Consider the following 19,950-nt stretch of genomic DNA (forward strand, 5'->3'; position numbering starts at 1 on the left):
TTAAATGCTCGCGACGGAAGTTGTCGGGGGAGCCGAATATAACTTGTAGTAGGAGGGAGCCCGTACAACGAGCCCCTGGGCCTGGCGTTACTCCTTTAAAGGTAGTATTGCTATGGCGAATTTGTGTTGGGTGTAACCCCATCCCGCGGATTGTATCCTGATATATTAGGTTTAGGCTACTGTCGCCATCCATCAGGACTCGTGTGAAGTGGTATCTGCCAATTACTGGGTCTAATACCAGTGCAGCCCATCCTGCGTGCCGGATACTTGATGCGTAATCACGATGGTCGAAGGTGATCGGTTGAGACGACCAGTGGCGGGACTTCGCGGTGATGGGCACTTGGGTATATTTTTCAGGGAGTGCCGCATTGTTTTTTCTCTTGATCACATGTAACACGTTTACTGTTTTGATGTCGGGTGGAAATTTCTTTTGTTCCCCCTTGTCTTGATTGGGAGGCTCGTCCTCGTCTTCACTTGGTGTATCTTCCCCTTTGTGTATGGCGTTAAGCTTGCCGGACTGCTTGAAGACCCAACATTCTCTGTGGGTATGATTAGCAGGTTTGCTAGGGGTACTATGGATCTGACATACTTGGTCCAGAATTTTGTTGAGGCTGGACAGTTCATCTCTGGTGCCTTTGGAGGGCGGATTTTGGTTTGGCCGAGGGACTTTGAATCCGGCATTTACTGCCGTGCCCTTCGTGTTGTCTTCTTTATTCCGGCGTTTGTTATTGCTGTTGCGCCATGATTTCCCGTTTCCATCTCTAACTTCAGATGTACTAGGGTCGCTGGTGCTGCATCTGGCTAGCCAGCTGTCCTCACCTGCGCAGAAGCGGGTCATGAGGTCTGTTAATGCGGCCATCGTTCTCGGCTTATTTTGGCCGAGGTGTCTGGCGAGCCATTCGTCGCGGACGCTATGCTTGAAAGCCGCTAAGGCTTCGGCGTCCGGACAATCGACAATCTGGTTCTTTTTAGTAAGAAACCTATTCCAAAGCTTTCGTGCTGACTCTCCGGGCTGTTGAGTTATGTGACTCAGGTCGTCCGCGTCCGGAGGTCGGACATAAGTCCCTTGAAAGTTTGCCCGAAAGGCGTCTTCGAGCTCTTCCCAACTTCCAATGGAGCTTTCGGGGAGGCCTTTGAGCCAGTGACGAGCTGGCCCTTTGAGTTTGAGAGGTAAGTACTTGATGGCATGGAGATCATCCCCTCGAGCCATATGTATATGAAGGATATAGTGCTCAATCCAGACCCCAGGGTCTGTTGTTCCGTCGTATGCCTCTATGTTTACGGGCTTGAATCCCTCTGGGAATTCGTGGTCCAGCACCTCATCAGTGAAACATAGGGGGTGTGCGACACCCCTGTAGCTGGGTGTGCCGTGTTGTTCGGATGCTTGTTGTGTTGCATTGTATGCTGGGGCACTTGCGTGGTCCATAGATGGATCTTGTTGCACCGTCCTTTGGGTGCGAGCCCTCGCATGGGTCGCGTGTTGTATTGTGAGCGGCGTTGAATGCCGTTCTGTGGTGGTAGAGGGGTCGTCTATCCGACCAGGTGGCTGCTTTGATATTTGGTTGTGGGGGGTCTGAGGCCTCCTCATCGAATTCGGGTAGCAGCTTTCGCTTTGGGTAGCTCTTGGAGGGGCGATTGTCGCCGTACCTTGCTGCAGTGTTGAGTATTTTGCTCCATCTAAACTGGAGCGTGTTTTGTGCGGCCTTGAGCCTCCGCTTCTGCTTTTTGAGGCTCCTTGCGGTGGCGACGAGCCTTTTACGGGCATTCTGCTGCTCCGAGTGCCTGTCCGGCGTTGTGTCGTCCGGACCATTATCATTGATAGGGTTTGTTTGTTCGGTTTGATTATCCGGATTGCCGTTATCTGGCAGCGGTTCGCCCCGCTCCAGCGTTGGATCAGTGTGATCGCTATTTCTATCGAGGCGGGATTTGGGGCGGCGCTTGCGTCGCCGCTTTAACTGCTTTTCGAGGGAACAATCCTTCGGTGCGTCCTTCCGTTCCTCGCCGTCATCTTTGGGTGCGTCCACCATGTATACGTCATATGACGAGGTGGAGTTCCAGGGCTCGATAGGCGCTGATTCTTCATCGTCTCCTTCATCGGCGTCCATACCGTCAATGTCGTCGGAGTTGAAGTCGAGCATGTCGATTAAATCGTCGACAGTGGCTACCAAGTGGGTGGTGGGTGGGTTTTGAATTTCTTCATCGTCCGAATCCCAACCTTGCTGACCGTAGTCCGGCCAGGGTTCTCCTGATAAAGAGAGATATTTTAGTGACTTTAGGATATCGCCGAAAGGCGAGTGCTGAAAGACGTCCGCGGCCGTGAACTCCATGATCGGCGCCCAATCGGATTCGCTCGGTAGGGGCGCGGAAAGTTCGGAGTCCGGAGAAGAATCCGGCTCCATGGAGTCACGAGCCTCGCAGAGTATGGGGCTGGTGTTCGGCCCAACCGCCGTTGGGATTGCAGCCCCCGAGGCGGCGTCCAACCGCCCGTCCTCGATCGGCACAGCCGGCTCCAAACTAGAGGTCGGAGCTGATGCGGGTGTGGCCTCCAGGGCACTGTTCGGCGGCAGAGCTAGATCATGCTCGTCGTGACAGTGCGGCGCACTCGACAGTGGTTCAAATCCGTCGAAGATCAAGTCCCTGCGGATGTCGGCCCTGTAGTTTAAACTTCTGAATCTGACCTGACGGCCAGGGGCGTAGCTTTCGATCTGCTCTAGATGGCCAAGTGAATCGGCCCGCAGCGCGAAGCCGCCAAAGACGAAGATCTGTCCGGGGAGGAAGGTCTCACCCTGGACTGCATCGCCATTGATGATCGTAGGAGCCATCGAGCCTGACGGCGACGACACAGAGGAACTCTCAATGAAAGCACCAATGTCGGTGTCAAAACCGGCGGATCTCGGGTAGGGGGTCCCGAACTGTGCGTCTAGGCCGGATGGTAACAGGAGGCAGGGGACACGAAGTTTTACCCAGGTTCGGGCCCTCTCGATGGAGGTAAAACCCTACGTCCTGCTTGATTAATATTGATGGTATGGGTATTACAAGAGTTGATCTACCACGAGATCAGAGAGGCTAAACCCTAGAAGCTAGCCTATGGTATGATTGTTGATGTGTATGTTGTCCTACGGACTAAAACCCTCCGGTTTATATAGACACCGGATAGGGTTAGGGTTACATAGAGTCGGTTACAATGGTAGGAGATCTGATCATCCGTATCGCCAAGCTTGCCTTCCACGCCAAGGAAAATCCCTTCCGGACACGGGACGGAGTCTTCAATCTTGTATTTTCATAGTCCAGGAGCCCGGCTGAAGGTATAGTTCGGGTATCCGAACACCCCCTAATCCAGGACTCCCTCAAGGGGCTCTATGGAAGTAGCCTGGTCTCTCTTCTTTGTTTTCCTTTTCTTGGTTGGGGGAGCATCATCAGTGGTGGCTTTGGTCTTGCGCTTTCTGGCTTCGGCTTCAGCTGCTCTAGTTTTCTTGAATTCTGAAGCCACTATGGGGACCTTAGGCTTCGAGCCTATCATACTGGCTGGGAAGACAATGCGAGGTTCTTCCTGCCTTGATGCTTCTGGTTCGGCCACAACTTGCTTCTTCTTCTTCTTGGCAGCCATTCTGGGGTCGATGCCTAGTCGCCCCAAAGCCTTGCGCTTTTCAGCTTCATTGTAGCCTTGAACACATTTGGCAGCAAGATTCTTCATGCGGTCACAAGAACCTTCTGCTTCTTCTCGTTTCTTGTGGAATGCCTCCTTGAGCTCATGCATCATGACCTTGAAGTTCGGAATGTCTTCAAAATTGAGCTTGGCCATGTGCTTCTTGAACTAAGCCTTTTCATAATCGATCTTATGCTTCAGCTCAACAATTTTCTGAGCAAGAGCCAGCTCAGGAGCAATGGCTCCATGGAAGGAGACGCTGAGGCCAATTGGAAGCTGAAGATCATCAAAACTGGCATCTGGGCTGTCAAACCATTCATCAATAAACTTGTATAAGATTTCCACATCAAAGAGGGGAAGATCATTGAAGATTTCCGCCTCTTGCTTGCTCTTTATCAACTGCTCAAGAGCGTCATCGCCAAGATCATCGTCGTTGGACAGATCAATGGCTTCATTCTCGTTTATCAAAACAGCAGCAGGGGTCAGTGCTTGACCAGTGGGTTGCATGGGCTTTTTCAACTAGGCAGACTTGGAGATGCGTGAGAGATCTTCAGACTGCACACTGGCTGCAGGAGGTGCGGTGGCCAGGGGCTTCACCCGTCAGACCTTTGATGCAGGGGAAGGCTTCGAAGCTTTAGGTTTCTTCAGCTTCTTTGGCTTCGGTGGTGCAGGCACTTTGTCAGAATTAGCGTCGTCTGCAGGTTCATCCACGACTGTCCCTTGAACCATAATATGAGTGATGAGACCTTCTAGGTTGTAGAAGGGCCCAACAAGATTGGGTTCAGCTTCGCGTGTGCCATCGGCATGAGGAGCAGAGGGGCCTGGATTGAAGTCTAATCCCTGCGACTTCTTGTTTTCTTTGGCTGAGTTCTTGGCAAACTAGAAGTTGCGCTTGAACAGATTGTCGTCACGACACCATAGCAATGAAGATGGGTCTGCATCTGCAGGCTGTAGTCCACGGACCATGCAAGGATAGAAGCCTTGTTCAATGGCTTCAGCTCTGGACCTGGGTTGAAGGTTTTTGTACAAGATGTCTCCCCAGGGTTGCTTGATGGCATTCTTCTCAGCATATTCCTGGGTTACGAACCTGTACTTGTACCATTGTTCTGCCCAATATCTTCGAATCCATTGGATTCGGGTTTTTCGCTGATTGTAGTCCTCCTCTGGATCTGTCTTGTACAACTCATAGAGGTCAGGAGGCAAATCTCTTGAGGTGTTTCCACGGTGCTGTCTGCCACCCTTCCTTGCAGACTTTTCTGTTTTCATGAAGTTTAGACTGACAGGCTTCAACACTGTCGAAGTCTTCCGTCTATTGGTCAAACAGGAACTGGCTTCAGGAGAATTTATGTGACGCTGTAAGAACTCTGCAAATGAATGCAGACTATGAGAACCAAGGGATTCTCCCAGGGACATGTACCTGTGACAGCATTAGAGATGCGAGGGAAGGGGAAGAGGTCATATGCATTCTTAGAAGATTTTGAAGATAAATCAGTTTAGAAGACATTGACCTCATAGTGCGAAGACATTCACTCATATGTAGAGAGTTGGTTCCAGATTTGTATGAATCCTCGAATAAGTACAAGTAAATAATCTAACTACTTTGTGAGGCATAAGTGAACATACTAGGCATGCTATGAGATGCAGAATGAGATAGATCCAACTTGTAGGAACAGAAACCACTTGTGGTTGAAAAGGATGAATCTATCGGATCAAAAGGACTGTAAAAAGAGGTTTTATTTACCACACGAGGAACTGCTAGACGGAGTGGGAGAGGAGGCCGAGCAGTTCGATCTTCCGTGCCCTAACTTGGCGCCTACGACGACGGCAGAGAAGACGATGTCCGCGACCGGCGTGAGGACGGCGTCGGTGAGGTCGTGGCAGCTAAGCGCTTCATCGCCGACGTCGTCGGGGGCTAGCGGTGGCGCTAGGGTTTGTGCGAGAGTGGAAAAAGAGATAATGACTGGGGTGAGGCGTGTATTTATAGGGACAAGGACGGCAGAGTGTTATTACACAGGTGCCCCTGGCGGTTCACATATGAAGGACACGTGGCGATCATGCAACACATTGGAGGTTGTTCCACATTCCCACGCACGCTTGGATTGTTGGGTGGTTGTTCCCACTTCTCTGGGTTTCAGGTAAAAAGGATTGAGCATTGAAAACAGATTAATGTTTGTCTCTGTGTCTTCTGCTGACAAGGACGCAGAGAAGACGTTCGACAGCTTGAATAGAATGCATATGATTTGGATAGATAGACTTAAGATGGGAGCATAGAGAGGTCAGGGTCCGATCACATTCACTTAGTTCAAAAGATTCAACTAGAAGACATAGCTATAAGTGAATGTTATAGAGGACAGAAACCAAATCAGTACATTGAAGATAAACATGAAGCCATGTTAATAATGAAGACAAACAAAATGCGAAGACTTTGCAACTGTAACGCCAACAGGAAGTATTCCAAACAAAAGTTTGGTGGTGGCGTTACCCACCGTATAGGAAATACTAGACTTCCCTGCCATTTGAAGATATACGTTACTTCGTGTGTTTGCACATCTAAGTCATCAACATGCATCAGTGTTAGGATGTGTGCATGAACACAGGACATTTGAAGATCCCAAGATATTTAGCTCACACCGCAACTTGCAAAACCTTTTCTCATCCAAGGGCTTTGTAAATATATCTGCCATTTGCTCTTCAGTGCTGATGTGAATGATATCAATATCTTCCTTCATGACATGATCTCTGAGAAAGTGATGACGGATCTGAATGTGCTTTGTCTTCGAGTGCTGAACTGGGTTGTTGGCGATCTTGATGGCGCTTTCATTGTCGCAGTAGAGTGGCACTTGCTTCAGATGAATGCCATAGTCTTTGAGTGTTTGCTTCATCCATAGAAATTGAGCGCAGCAAGATCCAGCAGCAATGTATTTAGATTCAGCAGTGGAGAGAGATACACAGTTCTGCTTCTTTGAAGACCAACATACAAGTGATCGTCTCAGAAAGTGACATGTGCCTGATGTAGACTTGCGATCCACCTTGTCATCAGCATAATCAGCATCCGAGAATACAACTAGATCAAACTCTGAGCCCTTTGGATACCATAATCCTAGTGTTGGGGTGTGAGCCAAATATCGAAGAATTCGCTTCACAGCTAAGTGATGCGATTCCTTTGGTGCCGCTTGGAATCGGGCACACATGCAAACACTAAGCATGATATCTGGCCTAGATGCACATAAATAAAGCAAAGAACCAATCATGGAGCGGTATACCTTTTGATCGAACTCTTTACCATTGGCGTCAGAATCTAGATGACTCTTGGTAGGCATTGGCGTCGTGTAACCTTTGCAGTCTTGCATTCCAAACTTCTTCAGGAAATCCTTGAGGTATTTCTCTTGAGATATGAAGATGCCGTTGCGTTGCTGTCATATTTGAAGACCAAGGAAGAACTTCAACTCACCCATCATGGACATCTGATATTGCTCTTGCATCATGTATCCAAACTCATCACTGTATTTCTGATTAGTGCAGCCGAAGATAATGTCATCCACATATATTTGCCACACAAACAGTTCACCATCATATGTCTTCGTGAAGAGCGTGGGATCCAGGAACCAGGTTTCAAGCCTTTGCTCTTCAGGAAGTCCTTGAGTGTGTCATACCAAGCACGAGGGGCTTGTTTGAGGCCATACAGTGCCTTGCTGAGCTTATAAACCATATCAGGATGTTTTGGATCTTCAAAGCCAGGCGGTTGTGCAACATACACTTCTTCTTCAATCTTGCCATTGAGAAAGGCACTCTTCACATCCATTTGATACAGCAGAATGTTATGATGATTTGCATAGGCCAGCAGTATGCGTATAGCTTCAAGCCTAGCCACATGAGCAAATGTTTCATCGAAGTCAATTCCTTCAACTTGAGTGTATCCTTGAGCAACGAGACGAGCCTTGTTTCTGACAACTTGACCATGCTCATCTTACTTGTTGCGATATATCCATTTAGTGCCTATGATATTGTGCTTACGAGGATCAGGACGCTTGACCAGTTTCCATACATTATTCAGCTCAAATTGTTGAAGCTCTTCTTGCATAGCTTGAATCCATTCAGGTTCCATGAAGGCTTCATCAACTTTCTTGGGTTCAGATATTGAGATGAATGCGACGTGCATACAGAAATTTGCTAGTTGTGTTGCCCTTGAACGAGTGAGTGGACCAGGTGCATTGATGCTATCAATTATTTTCTCAATCTGTACTTCATTTGCAACACGAGGATGAACAGGACGAAGATTTTGCTCTTACTGATGATTGTCATCGTTAGAAGGATTGTATTCAGGCTGAGTATTGTCTTCAGGTTTATCAGGTGCAGAGATGATGAGTTCCTCTTCGGGCTGTGCTTCAGACGGTATGATTTCTCCGGTTCCCATAAGCTTGATGGATTCACTGGATGGAACTTCATCTAGCACATTAGGCAGGTGCTCTCTTTGCGAGCCGTTAGTATCATCGAACCGCACATCCACAGTTTCAACCACTTTATAGTGAAAGAGCTTGAAGACTCTGTAGGAGTGCGAATCATTTCCGTATCCAAGCATAAAACCTTCATGTGCTTTCGGTGCAAATTTTGAAGTGTGATGTGGATCCTTGATCCAGCACCTGGCACCAAATACTCTGAAGTAACTGACATTTGGCTTCTTACCAGTGAGGAGCTCATAGGATGTTTTGTTCAGAAGCTTGTGAAGATAAACACGGTTGATGACATGGCATGCAGTATCAATGGCTTCAGGCCAAAACTTTCTTGGAGTCTTGTATTCATCGAGCATCGTCCGGGCCATCTCAATGAGTATTTTGTTCTTGCGTTCCATGATGCCATTCTGCTGCAGCGTGTACGGAGCTAAGAACTCATGAGTGATGCCCAAAGTATCAAGATAAGTGTCGAGGCTGGTGTTTTTGAATTCAGTGCCATTGTCACTCCTGATGTGCTTGATCTTGACGCCATAGTTGTTCATGGCTCGATTGGCGAAGCGTCTGAAGACATCCTGCACTTCAGTCTTGTAGAGGATTATATGCACCCATGTGAAGGAAATATGCCCTAGAGGCAATAATAAAGTTATTATTTATTTCCTTATATCATGATAAATGTTTATTATTCATGCTAGAATTGTATTAACCGGAAACATAATACATGTGTGAATACATAGACAAACAGAGTGTCACTAGTATGCCTCTACTTGACTATCTCGTTGATCAAAGATGGTTATGTTTCCTAACCATAGACATGAGTTGTCATTTGATTAACGGGATCACATCATTAGGAGAATGATGTGATTGACTTGACCTGAGGGATTCCTGGATTAGGGGGTGTTCGGATAGCCAAACTATACCTTCAGCCGGATTACTGGACTATGAAGATACAAGATTGAAGACTCCGTCCCGTGTCCGGAAGGGACTTTCCTTGGCGTGGAGGGCAAGCTTGGCGATACGGATGTTCATATCTCCTACCATTATAACCGACTCTATGTAACCCTAACCCTCTCCGGTGTCTATATAAACCGGAGGGTTTTAGTCCGTAGGACAACATACACATCAACAATCATACCATAGGCTAGCTTCTAGGGTTTAGCCTCTCTGATCTCGTCGTAGATCTACTCTTGTACTACCCATAGCATCAATATTAATCAAGCAGGACGTAGGGTTTTACCTCCATCGAGAGGGCCCGAACCTCGGTAAAACTTTGTGTCCCTTGCCTCCTGTTACCATCTGTCGGATTTCGGGTTCCGGCAGACCCTTGAGGTTTGAACACTGGGGTGCGCGCGGAGATTTCACCTTCTACCTACCTGCACCCCTCCGCCTCGCTAAGATCTAAGCTATTGAAAGAATAGCACAAGAGACACAGGGTTTATACTGGTTCGGGCCACCGTTGTGGTGTAATACCCTACTCCAGTGTGTGGTGTGGTGGATTGCCTCTTGGGCTGATGATGATGAGCAATACAAGGAAGAACAGCCTCGCGAGGGTCTGTTCTTGGCTGTGAGGATGAACTGCTAGGAGGAGTTCAATCACCCTTCTCTCTCTCTCTCTCTGTGTGTGATGCTACTCGATCCGATCCCAGCTTGTTTCTGGGTTGGCCGATTCTCGATCCCCCCTACCCTGGGGTGGCTAGTCCTATTTATAGGCAAAGGCCCTGGGCCTCTTCCCAAATATTGAGCGGGAAGGGCGCCAACAATTGGCCATTTTGAAGGGGAACATCTGGTACACTTATCCTGACTAAAGTTGGTCCTCGCCTGCCAAAGGCTCTGGTGGTGACGCTGGCTTGCGCTCCACAATGACTTCCTCCCTGCCGTTGGGCTGGTCTTGGTCTCGTTGCACCGAAATAGGTGCCTTTGCTTGATGCTCTCGCCTGCGCTTGCTCCCTTTGCACCAAAGAGGAAAGGGGGACACTGCGCGGGCTGGCGCCCGCCTGGCACCCTTGGTCGTCATGGCTTGCGTCACGGGCACCGTGTGAGGTACCCCGCCTTGATCTCTCCGCCTCCTCGCGAGCCAGCCTGATGAGGCCATGCCTGAGGAAGCTCCGTGTCGTCCGCCCCGCGAGGCTTGACCCCTCGCGAGGGTCTTGGGTCTGTGTTGATGAAGATGGGCCATGCTGGCCCCCTCCTCGAGCCACGCCACAGGCCGCATGCAGGCAAGTCTAGGGACCCCCGTTCCCAGAACGCCGACAGTAGCCCCCGGGCCCAAGGCGCGCCCGGACTTGGCCGTGCAGGGAGGCGAAAGGGCAAGAGCGAAGCGTCGCGGGCCCTAACAGCTTGGGGCCTTGGGCGCCGCGTGGCGGTTGATTGGACGTGGGTGTCTCCGCTTCCCCACGGCGCCTCGGCAACTGCACGGATTGGACAAGTCCCTGCATGCAAAGCGGGTCATGATTACCTGCGATAGTGGGGGCCGACGGTTGGCCCTTGCCGGCTATAAGTACGGATCGGCGCGCCCCCTTCCAGTTCATCCCCCTTGCTTCTCCTTCTTCTTCATGGCCCCGTCGAGGAGGTTCTCGGCCGCAGAGAAGGGGAAGGCTCGCCAGGTTGAGCCTGCCTCTCCCCCGCCCAAGCGCGGCCGAGGGCGCCCTCGCAAACATCCTGTGGCCACCACGGCAGCTCCCCGCGGCCGTGGAGACGATTTCCAGCACGGTGTCGGGCGGACTGCCGCGGCCGGGGGGTGCGCTTCGGTCGCGCACCCCCCTAGGCCGCGCTTCCGCGCTGCAGAGGTGCTGCCGGAGTTTGTTGTGTGGTTGGTGGAGCCGACTAGCACCCGGCTTCAACTTCCTCGCGTCCTCCTCGGTGAGTTCCCAGCCGGCGCCCCGGGCGGCCTCTGGCTTCAGGCAGACGGATGCTGCAGCCGGGCCTCATGGGCTTCACTGGAGGTCTCCGCAGCCGGGAGCCTGGCCTTGACCCACGGTTGGCAGACGTTTGCCCGCGCGCGTGGCCTGAGCCATCGGTGCACCCTGCACTTCAAGTTTGACGGTGATGCCACCCTCTACGTGAGGGTGTTTGGGGAAGATGGTCGCCGTGCAGGGTGCTGCCCTGAGGACGATGACTGCGGCCGGGAACCCAGCCCCGGCGATGATAGAGAGGACAGCGCTCGCGTGATTGGCGGCGCTCAGGGTTCCCCAAGCTTCACCGGTTCTTCTTCAGGTGGTGACTCTTCCAGCGGTGGCCGCGGTCAGCCTCCACGCCGTCGTACCTGCTTGGGAGGTGGTAGCGTGTCTGCCCACCATCACGCCTCGGTGAAGCGCGAGAGGGAGTCTGCCTGAGCCCCGGAGGCATCTCGAGTCTTCCCTGCAGGCTGGTGTGAGGCGAGCTGCGCTTGATTTGTTCTCTCTTTTCCTTTTTCCTGCGTAAAAAGACAGTAGCGTGGAGCCCCACGGGGGTGTGTTTGGGTTATTGCTGTTAATCATCGCTTTGCTTCCGTTATCGTGCCTTCCGGCTAGTGCCCGCGCGTGGATAGTTCCCGGCCCCAGCCGTGGGGGGGCGACCACCCAGGCCCTGTGTTCATGTCGCGGTGCCCGTGGGGCACGGACTGGAGGGGTGCTCCTGTAATGGACCCAGGTCGCGAAACCTTTGAACGACTAGGACAGGAACACTCGCGAGGGCGCTCGGCTGCCCCCTTCGCGAGGCCTTGCATAAGAGAAATCGAGGCAGGAGAGTGAAAAGTCGAAGAACCACAGGCCAAAGACAGAAACAGCTTCAATAAAAATTCGAATGAGAATGAACAAGCCAACTGCGGAAAGCAAATGAAAAAGCTGCGTCCGGCACCTAATCTAGTCTTCGACGTCTTCTCACCAGCGCGGAGCTAAGTGCTGCCACTGGGCATGGGAGGGAGCCCCAGGGCTTGAGGCCGGCGCTCCTAAGACTCCGGGGCGTGTACAGCCCCAACTCATTATTACGTGAGAGTGTCACGGCGGCGAGCTTCGCAGGTGTTGGCCTTCTTCACAGGCTCTGGGCCTTTTCCAAAATGCGACAGCTTCACAGGCATTCGCCTTCTTCACAGGCTCCGAGCCTTTTCCAAAACGCGATAGCTTCACAGGCATTCGCCTTCTTCACAGGCTCTGGGCCTTTTCCAAAACGCGACAGCTTCACAGGCATTCGCCTTCTTTACAGGCTCTGGGCCTTTTTAGGGGTAGAACCTCCGAAGGTGCTGGATGTTCCATGCATTCTAGACCGGCACCCCCTCCTGAGTCTCCAAGCACGCGGAGCCGGGCCTGGAAACATGAACAACCTTGAACGGGCCCTCCCACATGGGAGAGAGCTTGTGCAGTCCCTCCCTGGAGAGAACCCGCCTGAGCACGAGGTCTCCTACCTCGAGAGTTCTGGGGCGGATGTTCCGGCAGTGATATCGTCGCAGTGCTTGTTGGTACCTCGCCGCTCGCAGCGCGGCTTCTCGGCGACGTTCCTCCCCCAGCACGAGGTCCATCCCCCGCATGGCGTCCTGCTGTGCCTCGTCGAACGCCAGGACCCGCGTGGAGCGACGTCTGACCTCGTGAGGGAGGACCGCTTCGGCTCCGTAGACCAGGAAGAACGGGGTCTCTCCAGTCGGCTTGGTCATGGTTGTGCGGATGGACCACAACACGGACTGAAGCTCGTCGTACCAACCTCTGCCGCAGGCCTCCAGCTTCTTCTTGAACATCCTGGTCTTGAGGCCCCTCAGGACCTCTACGTTGGCTCGCTCGGCCTGGCCGTTGCTTCGAGGGTGCGCCACCGAAGCGTAGCATATCTGCGTTCCAAGGTTAGCACAGTATGTTTTGAAGAGGTTACTGGTGAACTACGAACCGTTGTCTGTGATGATGCGGTTCGGCACCCCGAACCGGCTCACGATGCCCCCGATGAACTTGACCGCGGAACCCGCGGGGATGGTGCGGACGGCCTCTACTTTAGCCCACTTGGTGAACTTGTCCACGGCGACGTAGAGGTAGCGGTAGCCCCCTGGCGCCCGAGGAAACGGGCCCAGGATGTCCAGCCCCCAGACTGCGAATGGCCACGAAAGGGGTATAGTCTGCAGGCCTCCTGCCGACTGATGGATCTGCTTGGCGTGGAACTGGCAGGCCTCACAAGCTTTCACCAGTTCGACGGCGTCATTGAGTGCGGTGGGCCAATAAAACCCACTGTGGAACGCCTTGCCGACGAGGGTCCGTGATGATGAATGATGTCCACAGTCTTCGTCGTGTATATCTTCCAGCAGTTCCTTTCCTTGCTCCCTGGACATGTAGCGCAGGGATACATCGTTTGGTCGCTTCCGGTAGAGCTCTCCATCCTTGATGCAGTATGCCGTGGCCTGCCGTGCCACACGCTCCGCTTCCTCCTCCTTCTCCGGCAGGGTCCCTTGTGTTAAGTAACTCCGGAGCTCCGTGATCCAGCACCCCTCCTGAGGTTCCATCGTCAGGAGCAGGCGTGCTCCTGAGGCCGGGCCACAGACCGGGGCTCCCGAGGCAGGTGGTTGGGGGAGCTCCTCCCGAGGCTGAGCCGTGTTTGACAATGACGACAGGGCTGAGGGCTTGAAGAGCCGCTCCTCGAAGACGCCAGGCTCCTGAGGTAACCGCCTGGACGCCCGTTTGGCGATGTCGTCGGCCTCCTGATTGGTGCCACGGGGCACATGTTGCAACTCCAACCCCCAGAACTGCTTCTCCATCCTGCGGACCTCCGCAAGGTAGGCTTCCATGTGCTCATCTTTCGGCTCGTACACCTTGTTGGAGAAATTGACAAGGAGCTGCGAATCACCCTTGATGGTGAGGCGTTTCACCCCCAGGGCAGCTGCGGCCTTCAAGCCCGCTATTAAACCTTCATACTCCGCTATGTTGTTGGAGACCTTTTCACCTTGCTGGAAACAGAGCTGTACAGCGTAGTAGAGCTTGTCCTGAGTGGGCGATATAAGCACCACCCCAGCCCCAGCGCCATGCCTGGAGAACGCCCCATCGAAGTACATGACCCAGCCTTTTGGCGCCTCGCTTCCCGGGGAGAGGGACCGATCCTCGTCGGCCTGGAGGCCTAGTGCCTCCGTCCATTCTGCCACAAAATCCGCTAATGCTGCTCCCTTGATGACTCTGGTCGTGCTGAATTCGAGTTGAAACGCTTGCAGTTCTATGTTCCACTCAGCGACCCTTCCAGCTGAGTTAGGGCTCCTGAGCACTCTCTCCAGGGGGTATGACGAGACGACCTTGATGGGGTGACACTGAAAATAGTGCCGCAGCTTGCGCGAGGCCACCAGTAGCGCGAGGAGGAGCTTCTGAGGCATGGGGTATCGTGCCCTCGTGTCCCGCAACACCGTGCTGACGAAGTACACTGGGTGCTTGACGAGGTTGGGTGCGTCAGTGCTGGTGGCGCCCTCCGGAGACCATGGCGCTTCCTGAGGCGGTGAGGCCTCCTGAGGCTGGCCACCTAGGAGAGGGGCCTCTTACGCCTCCGGTGCACTCCTCTGCGGCGGCTGATCCTCCTCAGCCGCAGTGGCGGTTTCTGTGGGCCTTCCTTGTTCCTGTTTTGCCTTCTCCTGGGCTGCTGCTGTGGTTTTGATTCGACACTCCTCCCTAACCGCCACCAGCGCTGCGCTGGCGGAGTAGGGAGTGGCCGCGAGGTAAAGCACCAGGGGCTCTTGAGGGCGCGGAGCCACCATGACTGGAGGGCTGGTCAGGTATCTCTTGAGATCCTGGAACACCTTGTCGGCCTCTTCAGTCCATTCAAAGGGCCCCTTTTTCTTCATTAGCTGGAAGAAGGGCAACGCTCGCTCCCCCAACTTGGAGATGAAGCGCCCTAGCGCGGTCACGCGCCCAGTGAGCTTCTGCATTTCTCTGAGGGTCTTTGGCGGGCTCATGTCCTCGACCGCCTTGACCTTTTTCGGGTTAGCCTCGATGCCTCGGTGGGACACGAGGAAACCCAAGAGCTTGCCCGAGGGGACTCCGAACACACACTTCTCTGGGTTGAGCCGCAGGTTCACTACGTTGAGGCTCGCGAAGGTTTCCTCCAGGTCTTGTATCAGGGTCCTGGCCTCCCGAGACTTCACCACAATGTCATCGACGTAAGCCTCAACATTCTTCCCGAGCTGCGGGCCCAAGGTGATGTGCATCAGCCGCTGAAAGGTCGCCCCTGCGTTACGCAGCCCGAATGGCATGCATGTGTAGCAGTACACCCCACACGGGGTTAGGAAGGCTGTCTTTCCGACGTCTTCTACCGCCATCTTGATCTGGTGATACCCAGAGAAGGCATCCAAGAAGCATAGCAGGTCGCATTCTGCGGTGGAATCGACGATCTGGTCGATGCAGGGGAGCGGGAACGGATCTTGCGGGCATGCCTTGTTGAGGTTGGTGAAGTCGACACACATGCGCTCCTTCCCGCCCTTCTTTGGCACAACGACAGGGTTGGCTAACCAATCCGGGTATCGGACCTCGCGAATGACCCCAGCGGCTTCTAGTTTGCGGGTCCCTTGGACGATGAAGGCCTGCTTTTCTATGGACTGCCGCCTTGCCTTCTGCTTCACAGGGTGCATGTTGGGGCACACGTTGAGGTGATGCTCGATTACGCTCCTAGGGATCCCTGCCAACTGGTCAGGCTCCCAAGCGAATACCTTCTTGTTTGCGCGCAGGAACCTGACCAGGGCCTCCTCCTGCTCGGGTTTGAGGTTGGCACCTATGGTGAAAGTGGCGTTGGAGGACCCGTCCTCATCGACGGGTATCTGCTTGGTTTCTGCCTTGTCTTGGGTGAACAACTGTTTCTTCTTGACGGGTGCAGCCCCCTTGGGCTCGGGGGTCTCCGAGTCGGCGGGCTGTGTCGACGCCGCCGTCTTGAAGGCGAGCTTGAGCACTCGCAGCGCGTCTTCGGTGTCCCCGTGCACGGTGAGGACACCGCTGCTCCCGGGCATCTTCATGAGGTTGTACGCCGGGTGCGTCGTGGCCATGAACTGGGCCAGCGCTGGGTAGCCGAGGATGGCATTGTAGGGAAGGCCGATGGGGGCGATGTCGAAGTCGACCAGCTCCGTGTGGAAGTTGTCGTAGGTGCCGAAGGTTACTGGGAGCCGGATCTGTCCCAAGGAGCTGGATGATCCGCCCCCAACGCCTGAGAAGAGCCGGCTGGGTTGCAGCCATTCCAGAGGTATGCAGAGGAGGTTGAAGGCCTCAACCGAGAGCACGCTGAGGCCCGCACTGCCATCGATGAGAGTTCTGGTGACGGCCATCTGGCAGATGGTGGGGGTGCACAGCATGGGGAGCGCACCCGAGCAGGCTGAGTTGGAGGGGTGGTCCTCCGAGCTGAAGGTCAGGCCGGCCTTGGGCGCCGCCCGGTCCAGGAGAGCCCCCTGCCGCATGGAAGCAGCACTGACCCAGCGGATGAACGGCTTGACGTGGTGACTTGTAGGCGGCGCCTGCGAGCCGCCCAGGAGGGCCATGACGACCGGGGGTGTTGGTGTAGCGTGGTGGGCGGGGAAGAGGCTGCGGAGCTCTTCCCAAGAGGCCACGGAGGCTGCCGACAGGTGGAGCAGCCATGCACGCGGAGCGCCGGTGAGGGCCATGGTAGCCGGTTGGCCATGACCCTATTGTCACCTCTAGCTTCGAGGATGGCCTCCTCGTACGCCAGCAAGAAGGCCAGCGGATCAGTCGCGCCGCCGTAGCGCGGCGGCGTCGTTGGCTTGAACTTGTCCGGCCACCGTACCCGTTGCAGGGCTGGGGCCAGGGCTCGGAGCCCACTGGCCCCCGTGCTGGCGCCGGCGGTCGGAGCGGGCGACGCGCTACTCATCGCGAGGCAGGCCATGGCGGTGGCGGAAGGGAAAACTCCGATGCACCCCTACCTGGCGCGCCAAATGTCGGATTTCGGGTTCCGGCAGACCCTTGAGGTTCGAACACTGGGGTGCGCGCGGAGATTTCGCCTTCTACCTACCTGCACCCCTCCGCCTCGTTAAGATCTAAGCTATGGAAAGAACAGCACAAGAGACACAGGGTTTATACTGGTTCGGGCCACCGTTGTGGTGTAATACCCTACTCCAGTGTGTGGTGTGGTGGATTGCCTCTTGGGCTGATGATGATGAGCAATACAAGGAAGAACAGCCTCGCGAGGGTCTGTTCTTGGCTGTGGGGATGAACTGCTAGGAGGAGTTCAATCACCCTTCTCTCTCTCTCTCTGTGTGTGATGCTACTCGATCCGATCCCAGCTTGTTTCTGGGTTGGCCGATTCTCGATCCCCCCTACCCTGGGGTGGCTAGTCCTATTTATAGGCAAAGGCCCTGGGCCTCTTCCCAAATATTGAGTGGGAAGGGCGCCAACAATTGGCCATTTTGAAGGGGAACATCTGGTACACTTATCCTGACTAAAGTTGGTCCTCGCCTGCCAAAGGCTCTGGTGGTGACGCTGGCTTGGGCTCCACAATGACTTCCTCCCTGCCGTTGGGCTGGTCTTGGTCTCGTTGCACCGAAACGGGTGCCTTTGCTTGATGCTCTCGCCTGCGCTTGCTCCCTTTGCACCAAAGAGGAAAGGGGGACACTGCGCGGGCTGGCGCCCGCCTGGCACCCTTGGTCGTCATGGCTTGCGTCACGGGCACCGCGTGAGGTACCCTGCCTTGATCTCTCCGTCTCCTCGCGAGCCAGCCTGATGAGGCCGTGCCTGAGGAAGCTCCGTGTCGTCCGCCCCGCGAGGCTTGACCCCTCGCGAGGGTCTTGGGTCTGTGTTGATGAAGATGGGCCGTGCTGGGCCCCTCCTCGAGCCACGCCGCAGGCCGCAGGCATGCAAGTCTGGGGACCCCCGTTCCCAGAACACCGACACCATCTGGCCTAGACACACAGTTCGGGACCCCCTACCCGAGATCCGCCGGTTTTGACACTGACATTGGTGCTTTCATTGAGAGTTCCTCTGTGTCGTCGCCATCAGGAAGGATGCCTCGCCTCGTCTTTAAAGACGGCACCGTTGCTAAGGGAGCTTTGGCTGTCGGCCAAACCCTCCGGCTAGGTGGTTTTCTTATGACCGCCTGTTCGGCTTCTGCGCCGACGATGACCTCTCGAGCCATCGAAAACAATCTTCATGTCAGTTCGGAACTCGCCGAGCAGTTAGATCCAATGGAGCTTTCCTCCATAAATGACCTCTTGGATCGCTTCGCCGCCCTGGGAGTCGCTACGAATTACGACCAGATTGGGCCTAAAACCAATCTGAGAGAGATTAACTCTCCCCAAGTCACCCATCACGTTGCCGTGGTAGAGGGACAGTGCGGCGACCCTTCGTCTATCTTAAGGACTCGCTATGTCCGGATTCCTGATCCCTCCAAGCCGGATACCCACGGAGGGGAGGATATCACTCAAGACCTGAACTTAGAGTCAGGCGACGGGCTGGATTCAATGGACAACACCCAGGGATCCAAATTTTCGAGTTCAGAAATTCCTTGGCCTCTGAGCCTCAGACGGGGTGAGGCTTCGGATTTAACTCCACCCACCCACCCCAACATAAGCGATCTATCCAAAATTAGGCAAGAGCCCGACGAAACAGTACATCATTACTGGGCTAGATTCCTCCTGATTAAGAACAGGCTAAGGGACTGCCGCGAGGAAGACGCAATCTTAATCTTCTGCAATAATTGCACGGACAAGGGAATACTCAACGCCATGAGTCACCGTGATATCACACGCTTCGCTGACTTGGTGTCCATTGTACAAAAGTATTGTGCGATGGAAAGCGCCTGGAAAACCAAAATAAAATTTTGGGACAATCCGGCCCTGAATACAAACCCAGTCCAAAATAAAAGGGTGCAGCATAACCAGACACCCAGGTCAAACACCAAAAAGCAAAAACCCTCTATAGGGCATGGAACCATACTGGAAGGATGGCTTAACGGATCCTGTAAAATTCACAGTACAAAGGATGCCACACCAACTCACAACCTTAGAGCATGTTGGATACTCCGGCAGGTGGCCGAAATTGGCAAAAACCTCCTAATTCCGGAGGCCATAGAAAGCCACCCCAGAGACACCCATACGGTATTAACAGTCTTCGAGACTTTCGCATCAAATAATATGTGAAAAAGGACACTCCACAGCCTTGCCGAAGTCTACCAAGTAGCAACAATAAACCCATGGAGTGACATGGCTATTACCTTTAACGCCAGTGATGAACCTAAATTCCGAACAGCCCGAGCATCAGCCGCATTGGTCCTCGGCCCAATAGTGGACGACTTTCGTCTTACCAAGGTACTCATGGACGGCGGCAGCGGATTGAACCTCATTTACGAGGAAACCCTTCAAAAAATGGAAATAGACTGGAACCGCATTGAGGGAAGCAGCACAACCTTTAGAGGAATAATCCCCAGTAGGGAAGCGCGTTGTATAGGAAAAATCACACTATATGTGGTGTTCGGCACGCTGGATAATTACAGGTCCGAAGAGATCACGTTCCATGTGGCTCCGTTCAGCGGCGGTTATCACGCTCTGCTAGGGCGGGAAGCATTTACAATCTTCCAAGCAATACCCCATCATGGGTACATGAAGCTCAAAATGCCCGGGCCTAACGGGATCATCACTCTCGCTAGTGATCCAGACATAGCACTCCGCGCCGAAAACAAGACAGCCGCACTGGCCCTCGAGGCACTATCCGAAGCCCTAGCGGCTGAGGAACTGACTGCGCTGCGCTCCATGGTGAATAGGGACGATGTGGTACTCGACAAAAGATCCAAGTCCACCTCCTTTAAACCGGCGGACAAAATAGTCAAATTCCAAGTCCATCCAACGGACCCAAATAAAACAGCTTCCATCGGGGCACAGTTAAACCCTGATGTAGACGCCGCACTGCGAGAGTTCCTACGAGAAAACTGGGACATTTTCGC

The sequence above is a fragment of the Triticum urartu genome, chromosome 3 (genome assembly GCF_003073215.2).
Source record: "Triticum urartu cultivar G1812 chromosome 3, Tu2.1, whole genome shotgun sequence".
Classification (NCBI taxonomy): Eukaryota; Viridiplantae; Streptophyta; class Magnoliopsida; order Poales; family Poaceae; genus Triticum; species Triticum urartu.